This window comes from Eleginops maclovinus, chromosome 2 (genome assembly GCF_036324505.1).
Source record: "Eleginops maclovinus isolate JMC-PN-2008 ecotype Puerto Natales chromosome 2, JC_Emac_rtc_rv5, whole genome shotgun sequence".
NCBI classification, from domain to species: Eukaryota; Metazoa; Chordata; class Actinopteri; order Perciformes; family Eleginopidae; genus Eleginops; species Eleginops maclovinus.
The window spans coordinates 27,046,095-27,057,734 of record NC_086350.1 but is presented as its reverse complement, the minus strand read 5'-3'; the positions used below and the strand labels follow the sequence as shown (position 1 = coordinate 27,057,734).

Here is an 11,640-nt window from a genome sequence, read left to right as displayed (position 1 = left end):
ATTGACAAAAATGGCATAAAAACACATTGATTCTAATATGAGTCATTTTTGACCCACTTATGGAAGAGTGTAGGGTCCAGTCACTCGTGCATCTAAGGGTAAAAAGAAAATTAAATGACAAATCTGACGTGACGTGAGTCAAGGTGCATCGTCCTGATGCAGGAGATCCAGCAACTACAAGTGGTTCAGCCGCAGCGACAAGTGATTTTGTGTGCGTTACTGAGTCCCAGGAGAGCGGTTCGCCGTCTAACCACCACCCGGCTGAAAGCTGTGAAACTCGGCTTGATCGCGGAAAGTCCAGCGCTAAAGTGAAGAGAAAATATCACAGCGACTACATTAAATTCAGATTTTTCTGGACTGGAGATGAAGAGGATCCCAATCCACACTGTGTTTTGTGCTACGAGTCGTTGGCTAACGAGGCTATGAAACCCGCCAAGCTCAAGCGTCATTTTGAGAGCAAACACAAGGATTACATCGGGAAACCTTTAGCATTGTTTGAGAGAAAACGTGATGAACTTAAAAAACACATGACGAAAGCGCCCTCACATTTTTTTGCGACGGGGGAAAATGCGAAGGCTACAGAGGCATCATACAGGGTATCCCTTCTCATCGCAAAAACAGGGAAACCTCATTCGATAGGTGAGAATTTAGTCAAACCAGCTGCCAAGGTTATGGCTAATGTATTGTTTGGGGAGAAAGCAAGCGACAAAATTAACAGGGTCCCCCTCTCCAATGATACTGTCCAGCGGCGAATAACAGCCATGGCAGAAAATGTGAAAGATCAGCTGATCACACGTTTACGCCAAAGCCAGTTTTTCACACTGCAACTGGACGAGTCAACTGATATCGTGAATGAGGCAAATCTGCTGTGTTTTGTAAGGTACATTTATGATGGCGGTGTGCAGGATGAATTTCTGTTTTGTCGTTCCCTGCCGACCAACACCACAGGGGAAGCCATTTTTAACTCAGTCAACGATTTCATCCTGCAGAATAATATCGACTGAACACGATGTGTTGGTATTTGCACAGATGGTGCAACTGCAATGACTGGGAAACACAAGGGACTGGCAGCGCGCGTACGCGCAGTTGCACCTTGCGCCACAGCAACACACTGTTGCATTCACAGAGAACAGCTGGCTGTGAAAAAAATGCCACCATGCCTCAAATCAGTACTGGACGAGTCTGTGAAAATTGTTACTACAATAAAAACCAAAGCACTGAACACACGTCTTTTTAAAGCTCTGTGTGATGAAATGGGAAGTGAACACACAAAACTGCTTTTCCATACTGAAGTTCGCTGGCTGTCGCGTGGGAAAGTTCTCACCCGTCTATTTGAACTGCGCGATGAGGTGATGTTATTCTTGCATCATACTGATGAACTGTATGACAGACTGCATGATTTCCAGTGGCTCTCAAAATTGGCATACCTGGCCGATGTCTTTAGCGCACTCAATGCTTTGAACTTAGCGCTGCAGGGAAAAGCCGTCACCAGTGGCGATTCTAGAGTCTGTTGGGGCCCCAAGCAAAAATTCCCAGGGGGCCCTTCCGACCGGTGTCTTTTACAAATGCTGCTTACGGGCCTTGGCTTGTGCAAATGCTGACACTATGTCCTCCAGATCCACAGACCTTCGCACACTGTGCTCTATTGAAATAAGAGCCAGTCCTGAAAGTCTCTCTTGTGACATGGTTGACCTGAGATAGGTTTGGTTCGTTTTAAAGCTGAGAAACTTCTCTCTCCAGAGGCAACAGTGACTGGAAGAGTTAATAGCAGACGGAAGGCAATGCTGAGATTTCCATAAAGATCCAGAAGCTGTTCCTTGTAAATGTAATCAAGCATCTCTCTTGGGGAGGCAGATACATGATCAGGAAAGGCATAGACAGCAGCCCTGATCTCCAGAACCAAATCCTCAGAATCAATGTCATGTAGTGTGTTTTCCAGTTTCTTGCAGCTGTCTTCAAGTTTGCCACCCTGAATATTTTTTTACATATTTTCTTTGGAGAAGATAAAACCATAAAGGGCATAAACATCCTCCATTTTTGAAAATCTTTCATCCAAACGAGTGAGGGCTGTGTCCACTAGGGGCAGAAAAAACTCTCTGTTAAAGTGCTCATCTGGAGTGGACTGCGTTTCTTCTCTGCCCTCATACAGGAACTGCCTGGTTGTTTTCCGCTTTCTTTTTTCAGGAAACTTCATATCAATCTCTAGGTTTTCTGCTATCTCTCTAGCATCAGTCTGAGAGGCAGCAAGTCCATTTCCCTGAAATTCTCCAGATACACTCTCACTGTGCTTGTTTCTCTTTTAAGTGTTTCAAGAGAAACAGTGAGACTCTGGAGAATCTTGCTGACGTGGTTGATCTGATACAATATGTTGTACCAGATTACAGTGCACATTACAAAACTCCATGTCAGGAGTTCATCCTTAATGCTGGTTGCTGTGGACAATGTCTCTGAGTCCTTCTTCTGCACTGAAAGTTTTTGGAGAGCAGACAAAGCTTGTATGATCTCCGGCAGGTGGTAACACACCACTTTCACACTGTCAATCCTGGCCTCCCATCTGGTCACTGACAAAGATTTTACTGTTAACTGTTTGACATGTTCCTGTAAAACTGCCCAGCAATGCACAGAGGAGCTAAAAAGATTATACAGTCTCTGGAGAACACCAAAAAAGGAGATGGAGACTACTGAAGATTTTGCAGCATCTGCTACAACCAGATAAGAGTGTGACTACTGCATGGGACACACAGTGCCTTCTCATTCATTTGCAATATTCTTGCTTGAACCCCTTGTTTATGTCCCATCATGTTGCTCCCATTATCGTAGGATTGTCCACGGCAATCTGCAATGCTCAAGCTGAACTGGTCCAGCTTCTCCAGGAATGTGTCACACAGACCTTTGCCAGTGGTGTCTTGAACATCAACAAATCCTACGAAATGTTCAGAGATAGATGCGCCAACTGATGGCTCGCAGTTCACCACTCTCAAGACAACAGAAAGCTGCTCGGTGTGGCTAATGTCAGGAGTACAGTCCATTATGACAGAAAAGTACTTTGCTTTTTTCACCTTTTTGACTATCTCATGAATTACTTTGTCTCCAATTAGTGCTATGATTTCATTTTGGATTTGACTGCTGAGGTAGTGCACCTTTGTTTCCTTGTTTTGGATCCTCCTCAAATGTTCATTCATGATTGGATCAAATTGTGCCATTAATTCCACCTGTGACAAGAAATTACCATTATGTGGGTCATATAGCACTTTTGTATGCCCTCTCAAAGCGAGGTTCCTTTCAGCTAGGTGGCATATTATGGCAATCACTCTGCGTATGACACCTCTCCAGTGCTGCATCTCAAGATGCATCAAATCCTTGTTGATCTGATCAATGGCTGTTTTAGTTTTGAGCCTCATCTGGAGTTCATGCCAAGTTGTCATACAGGTAATGTGTGTTTTGGAATATTCATGTTCCTTTAGATGTCCAGCCAGATTCCTCCAATTTCTGAAACCTCCTTTTGTAAGTGCATTGTCCTGTTTACCAAAAACTTTGCACGCAAAACAGAAGACAGAGTCTGTGCTAACTGAATAAAGAAGCCATGTTCGCTGTATCTTTTCCCCATTTCTCATTACCATTTCGTAGTTTTCCTTTGTGAATCTACGTGGATTTTTCTCAGAATTCTGTGGGAAAATCTTTGATCTGCTTAGGCCTATTTGTGACTAATGCACACACTTCAGTATGGCTTAGAACACTTGACCATTCTGCAGGGTCATCTGATGTGGTCAAAGCTGTTGTAGAAGCAGGTAACGTGTCATGATGAGGGGTAAGAGTTGCAGTCCTGCTGGAGGTGAACGTTGCCGGAACTGAATGACAAAAAAAAAACAAGGTATACATTGTCATAAAGAATCTTTACAGGGCATGGTATATGTTATCAACTAAAGTAAAAATGTATTGATTTATTAAACTCACAGTCATCTGTATCATAACCTGGGATGGGCACTCGATGTGCCTCTGGTGTCTCTTCCTGCTCATGACAACCACCAGGCGGAGTGTCCACTATCCCACTGGAGGTAGATGTTGCTGGAACTGATATGACAAAAAACAACAGGGTATATATTATCTTAAAGAATCTTTTCAGAGCATGTCACATGTTATCAATTGAAGTAAAATGTATTGAACTCACAGTCATCAGCATCATATCTTGGGATGGGCACTCGATGTGCCTGTGGTGTCTCTTCCTGCTCATGACAACCACCAGGTGGAGTGTCCACTATCCCACTGGAGGTAGATGTTGCTGGAACTGATGTGACAAAAAACTAAATTGTGTAGTTCTATATTGTCATAAATAATCTTTACAATTAACAATTAAACAGTTACAGTCAACAGTTAACAATTAAAGTGGAACACTGGACTTACGGTTTTCATCGTCAGCATTTGGTAGGGGCACTTTATCTGGTTTTTTTGTGGTCATAAATTTAAGTAAAGATCCTGAGGAGAGATATGAAAGAGATTTGTAATTGTTCTCCTTGGGCATAGCTTTCATTATTCATTGCTATCATAGCATTCATAGTAGCTAGCTTAACACTAGTTGCTAGTCTGTCTCCCTGTTAGTTCAACAATAACTAACACTAGTCAGTAGTTCAGTAACAGTAGTCATTTACTGTTGATGTTATGCTTAGATCATTATCTGCTCCACTTACCACTGTCTTTCTTTTTTCTTCATCATCTTTTTTTTTCTTCTTCTTCTCACAACCAGATGGATAGCTCCTCTTCATTTTCCTCCAGCTTAGTTTCCAATTTAATGAACGATGGCATCACACGGGTTAACGTGAAGTGGGATAACTGACCTAGAGACGTCACCCATTCACTTACGTTCATTTTCGAAACCGGGCGGGAAGTTGGGTTTCTGACTCGGGAAAGCCAATGTCAATCAACATTCCATCCAATCGGAATATGTGTACGAAAAGACTCCCTTTATTTACGTGACGTTGCCTAGCAACGCTGTGCATGTGCAGTTGGAGAGTAGCACGTTTAAGTTCGCGGCCAAATAGTAATTAACGTAGTTTGTTACTATACAAGTTAAGCGCCTGTAACATCAGTGTTAAATGCGTATGTGCCGGTTGGTGTGCGTAACTAGTAGTTGGCTTAACATGCCAGCTCTTGGGGGCCCCCTAGCGGCTCGGGGCCCCAAGCAGTTGCCTGCCTCGCCTGTTCACAAGCTGCGCGTCTGTATATATGTCGCTGTGTTGACGTCACAGTTGGCGCGCGCAATCACTAACCTGGCAGGTATACTGGAGCCGGCGGCCGCCTTAACTAAGGTCTGTCTAAATATGAGCGATATTCGCCGTGTCCTGTTTTCTTCCATTCCAAACCGTGACCAACACGTTTAATTTCAGCATACTGCCATAGATAGCTTTAATTAATGAGCTGCAATAAACTACAGATTTTGGAGGGGTTTTAGGGATTATTGATGATGCTGAATCCATTTCTGAAAGTTTTGGGGTACAAAATTGTAGTTTTATCCTGAAAGACGCCATATAAATAGTGTTGCAACCATTGGATACAGTAGAAAGAAAAGATGAATATTAGTACCTCTACTGTGGACACTTATTTTTGAATAGATAGGTAATATGTCCACTCCAAATGATCCAGAGACCAACATACAAATAGAGTGCACATATGGCCACTTTCTGGTTAAAACTGCCATTGTTGATTCTGAACATTTCTGAAATTTTTCTAAGCTATATTGGTCATTATTGCTATGCTAATTAACACAATGTATGCTAATTGTGCAATTTGCCCACATATGCAAGTAAGGATCCAGCAGTTCATAGGAGAGTGTAAGTATAGGATGAACTAGGTTCTCATGCAGGAAAATCAGTGTCTTTACCCGTCCTTCTCGAGGTGATGATGCCTGTCTGAGGTCATGGGTTATCCATCTATGTGGTTATCATTTCATCACCAGTTACACTACATAAATGGTAAAATAATTGTCCCACGCCTTCTCAGAACTTCCACTGCGCAGCAACACTGAAACGCCTTCTCTAAGGGGAAGGAAGCAGCAGTAAACTGACAGGCCACAGTGACGATGTAAAGATAAGGTGATCTTATCTGCATATCTTGCTAAAAGTGCTAAAAACAACAGAACTGAGGTCGGTTATAATCATTACACTCAAGGAACATTTTGTTCACTCTCTCTTTCTTTTTTTCTCATATTACACCTTCTCGATATAGCAACATGCCATCAAATGAACAAAATGAACTTCAACCACACAAAACAAACCTGTTCCGTCCTCGATATGTTTAACCGTAATATCCTGACGGCCAGCTAAACATTTTCCCAACACCAAGACTCTGAGGGTTAATTCATCGTTCCACAGGTTTATTGACGTTACAGAGTCTTGGTGTTGGGAAAAAGTAAAAAATAAAGAATAAAAAAAAAAACCTAGACACGATAAGTTGACAGCAAATAGAGCGATGTTTGAAATATTTTACCATTAAAAACTCAATTTCAGGGTTCTCTTTGTAGATGTCAGAGGGCTGTTTGATAAGAAATACAAAAACAAAATATAAAGCACTGAATCTTGTTGGTTGCCCATGACTCATTTCTCTCTTCATGTAAAGCCTTGTGCTGCAGAGTGACATAATGGAGAGAGATGATTTAATAGCAGCTGTTGTCAGACGTGTGAAACCCGGTTTCTATATGTAACTGTGGCAGCCGGGTGTGGTTAGAGCGCCGGCTGCTGGGGTGAGGGGAGTGGCTCGGCCGGAGACCAGACAGCTGATCAGAATCAGGTAATCAGTCATTTAATATAAAGCATGTTGGTAACCTGGTTCTGGTCTGTCTTGCAGTAGGCTGGGTCCTGGGAGGTTATCACAGCCGACACACACCGTCCTGGCCTTGCCCGTCCTGGAAGTGCCGGGGAGCTCTCTTTTGTTTGCATTTTCTTATGGAATAAACGCTATCATTTTTGCCCCACCCCGAACCCTTCTGTCTCTTATATTCCACCTGAGCAATCCTGCTCACAGTAACCTATTTAGATCACAGTAGATTTTGACCATACTGACTGTGCCGGATGTTATTTGTAAGAAAATAAGCAGTGACCCAAGTTTGTGATTTTGCATATGATTTCTAGCTACATATGAGTGGCCTGATATCACCTACAACACTTTGTTCAGTGTTGAATATATTTTCACACCTAAATAGGTCAAATGTATATGTGACTTATTTAGATCACTTCTTTTCCCGCATTGCAACCCATCAATGTCCTCATGATCATCATGTGTAACTGTTTCAATATATATATATATTTCTATTAAAAAGAAGCAAGTGGGAAGCAATATCCATGTTTTGACCTTTGTGATGTTAGAATAACAAAAAGGTAACAATAAAATGTTATTATCATTGAAATATTTGGATTAAATATGATACAAATAATCTGGTAAAAACCTGATATAATGAGGGGACATACTGTCACACCATCAGTGTGAGCTTCGGAGTCACATGAAATTAAATGGAAGTCAAAGTGGTAATTGACAATGATGATGAAAATCCACCTTATTATTTTCGGGTTATTAACCCATTGGTTTCACTTTATTAAAACTTTTGATTTTTTGATTTTAACAAGAAACTGCACGGTAATAACCACTTTACCAAAGCATTGCCATACTAGTTTTGTTGTTATCTTTAAACGTATTTCCTCATTATTAACCTGGAAGCTGTTTGACACCCTCCTGGGTCCATCTTATTCATTTTTGTTTGTCTATGATGTAATTCTTGTGCATTCTGTACACTCGACATCTATTACAGGTGTGTACGGCCTGAGAAAGAATCTCTCTCTGTAACACTGTGCCCACTGAAAGAGGGTGTCATAGGCTGTACAGATTGTAAAGCCGCCTGACGCAACTTTCACATTTGTGATCAAATTCATTGCTTATTACAGTTACGTACATTTCAGGTCAAAATCAACTATGTATTTACCCATTGTTAATACTAAAGCTATTAGCCTCATTGTAACTTTGTTTACTTTAAGGTATTTCTTTTTTTTCTTTCTTTGTAATTGACTTGATTATGCTTTACAAATGACCCAAAATAAATGTACTATTTTATTGTACCTCAATAACAAACAACATCTGTGATTAATACTTAAATGTCTTAATGGGGAACACTGGATGGCATAGTTTCGAGCTAACCGCTAACATTAGCTTACCCTGTAGCTATCTCAGACAACTTAAGATCCAGATGGTTAAAATAAAAGGTTATTGAAAAATTGAAATTGAAAAAGGGCTTAAACCTACATGAAAAGTAAACATATGACAGCTACTGGACGACACCTCTGGCGCTTTTATCAAAACATAGCAAGGCCCAAGTCTCTCTAGTAGCAGAGAGCTAAAGCTAGTTGCAGCATTATTAGCATATGGCCATGATCCAATAAACTGTACAAAGCAAAGTGGATTTTACAACATATTTTCAGTTTTTTAACATGCTCTTATTAATGTTTTATAATTAAAAATGTATTAAGTCACTTTGTGTAATGTGAAAAGTGAAATTAAACCATCACAGGAGACCAAATTAATTTACACAATTTTCTCTGATTTTTAAATGTTGGAAACATGTTGGATTACTTTATGGTATTTCTTTATTATTATTATTATTATTATTATTATTATTATTATTATTATTATTATGAAACCATAATCCCACTTTTACCATGTTATTCCCTGCAGGTAATTTTATACCAAAAACATTGATGGAGCTTGATGCTCCTCATACATCTTGGGGTCATTCCAGAATTGGAGGACATTTTGACATCAAAACTTTAAAAGAATTAATCCTTTATTTTCTATTTTTTTATTATGTATTTTATAAAAACAGGTGGTAAAGCATCCCGAAAGATAATTTGGCCAGCTCAGGCATCAATGGTGCACTTTCTATTAGATATTTTATTTGTTGCTTTTCAACAGCGCTCAATGGGGACTAGAACTTTAAAATCAATAGCAATCAACTTTAAATAAACAAAAAAAGGAATTCATAATCTGGGAACATTTTAAAACATGTAGATTATGCGAAATTATATATAAAATTGTATTTTTTATAAAAATAATAAATTGTACTACTATTGCGCAACCCTGTGTCTGTCATTTCCTATTGATTGATTGAATTATAGTAACAGGGTTGCAAATCAATGCTTACTTTAGCTTTATCATTTAGGAATTCATGCTAGCTGCAGAATGTCACGCTACTTTCAAGGCAAGGACAAAGTTAGTTATTTACCTAAAGAACGATAACTTTGAATTGAATGTGTCTTATTGTGATAATATGAGTAACAGGGTTGAGCAGGTAAGAGAGCCACACTTGTTCTAGACTGAAAGAATACGATAAATATGAAAAATAAAAGAGAGGACTGAGCTTTGATCTACCCATGGCAGTTAACATATGGCTGGATAATGTTATTTCCTGTATTTCATTTGACTTACAGTTTTTTCACTTCCTCTGACAACCTAAAAAGGTTTTGGTAACAGGGTTGTGTGCATGTTGAGGGACACACATTCAGTGCAAAATTACTGTTATTTAAAATAGGTTGATGATTTAACAAATTGATTTTACAAATACAATAGAGATCTATCAACAGAATAATAATTTCAAAAAGTTAAAAATAGCATTGGAGCACGGATATCACCTATGATTCCCCGAGGAGAAGAACTTGATTCGCCAGAATGTGTGTAATATTTCTTTGGGTTATGAGACCTGCCCCCATCTGACCGCACAGTTGTTTTGTTGTTTTAGGATGCCCTATTTATGAAAATGTTTACTTATGGTTGTCAGATAAATAATCTTAGAGGTGATATTTATGTTTACCAAATACTTCTTTGATTTATGGGCAGAATTGATGACGGAGGTCACAATATGTACAGTTATGTGCCTATTTATCTCGGTTATGACTCTTACATCAGGGTTAGACCTTTTATTGTCACACCTGGAGCAATAGCTACCAATTTCGATAATGGTTAAGCTATCTATATTGAGCTATAATGACCAGGGACTGAATGCAAAACTTAAAAGAGTGAAATGCTTAGACCTAATACGTGGCAAGAATGTGGACTGAGCATTTATTCAAGAAACACACCTGAGGGCGGAGGATGTATCACGCTTTCAAAATAGGCAATATAAAGTCTTGGTTTTGGATTGTGGGAGTTCTAACTCTAGTGGGACAGTCATTTTGACCAAAAGGAGTCTGGCCTTAGAGGTGGAAAAGATTAATAAAGGGACATCAGGTCTTATAGCATATTTATGTACATCCATATATGGAAAGAAAGTAGCCTTTGTATCCGTCTATGCACCAGCAGTTTTTGACCCTCTCTTTTTTCCTGAGCTTACCAAGGAGCTGCTGTCCTTATTAAACTATGAGCTGATTGTGGGAGGGGATATGAACGCAGTGTGAGACCTTAGTTTAGATCAGGGGTTTCCAACCTTTTTGCAAAGAGGGCCAGACTTGGTGAGGTGAATATGTGTGGGGGCCGACCATTCAGCTTGACATCCTTTGAACCATTAAAATGAAATGCAAATGAACTATTTAATACATTTATTATTGCAAGTCTGTCTGGGAAAAACACAAAACTTTCAGGAAGCTTAAACATCATTTGAAACATTGCATATTACTCACTGTTAAATTATCACTGTAAACTCCTAAATTCAACACTAACAGTTCAGAAGTACAAAACATTGAGGGCTATAGACCCCAGTGCATATTCAAAATTGGGGTTTTGATCATCACAAATATAAACAATTTACTGAGTGAATTTAGAATTTATTCACGTCAGATAATTAAACAAACAACTTGTCTGCACTAATGTGAAGGGTGATACTGGGATCTTGACTGCATTAAATAGGCCAGGTCTGGCTCAAAGACAGTGGTTTTGATGCGCAGTATGTCACGCAGGTGAGAATCGCTTAGTCTTGTCCTGACGCGGTTCTTGTTAAAATTCATAACCGAGAATATCTTCTCGCACAAGTAGGACGAGCCAAACAAGCTCAGCATTTTCATCGCAACTGTTCGAATCTCTTGAAACCGGCCTTTATCCAGCTGGCGGTAGAAATTGACAAGAGGGAGCTGTTGGTGTCGACTCCGACACTCAGCGTCACACTGGAGATCAATGAGCTCCAGCTGCAGGTGGTCTGGGGCGTCATCGGGATTTACGGAAAAAGGAGAGGAAAAAAGCGTGATCTCTTTTTCAATAGCTGCAAAATCCCGAAAGCGCTGTTGAAACTCTTCAGCCTGGGATGAGATTACTGCAGCGTACCTCCTCATTTGCGCACTGATATTGTTCTGTGGAAAACTGGTCATTATTTCCTGCAGCGGGGGAAGTGTGCCGTATTGGGCTGAGTTTGTGACAGGTGCCTTTGGAAAAGTTGCAGCTTGGTCCCAAAGGCTTTGATGTGTGAATACAGTTCGCTCACCATTGCATTTTCCCCCTGAAGGCTCGTGTTAAGCACGTTCAGAAGCCGTGTTATGCCAACTAAAAATCCCAAATCAGCCAGCCAAACAGGATCAGATAATTCTGGCATCGGTTGTCCCTTTTCTGCTAAGAATTGTCCGATTTCCTCCCTAAGAGAGTAGAAGCGCTGCAGTGCAGACCCCCGACTGAGCCATCTTA

The 11,640-nt window shown here is 40.2% G+C and overlaps 1 pseudogene; it reads left to right on the top strand.

Annotated features, from left to right (window-relative positions):
- Nucleotides 1–604: 604 nt before the first annotated feature.
- On the top strand, nucleotides 605–11,270 carry LOC134859872 (zinc finger BED domain-containing protein 5-like; annotated as a pseudogene).
- Nucleotides 11,271–11,640: the final 370 nt, after the last annotated feature.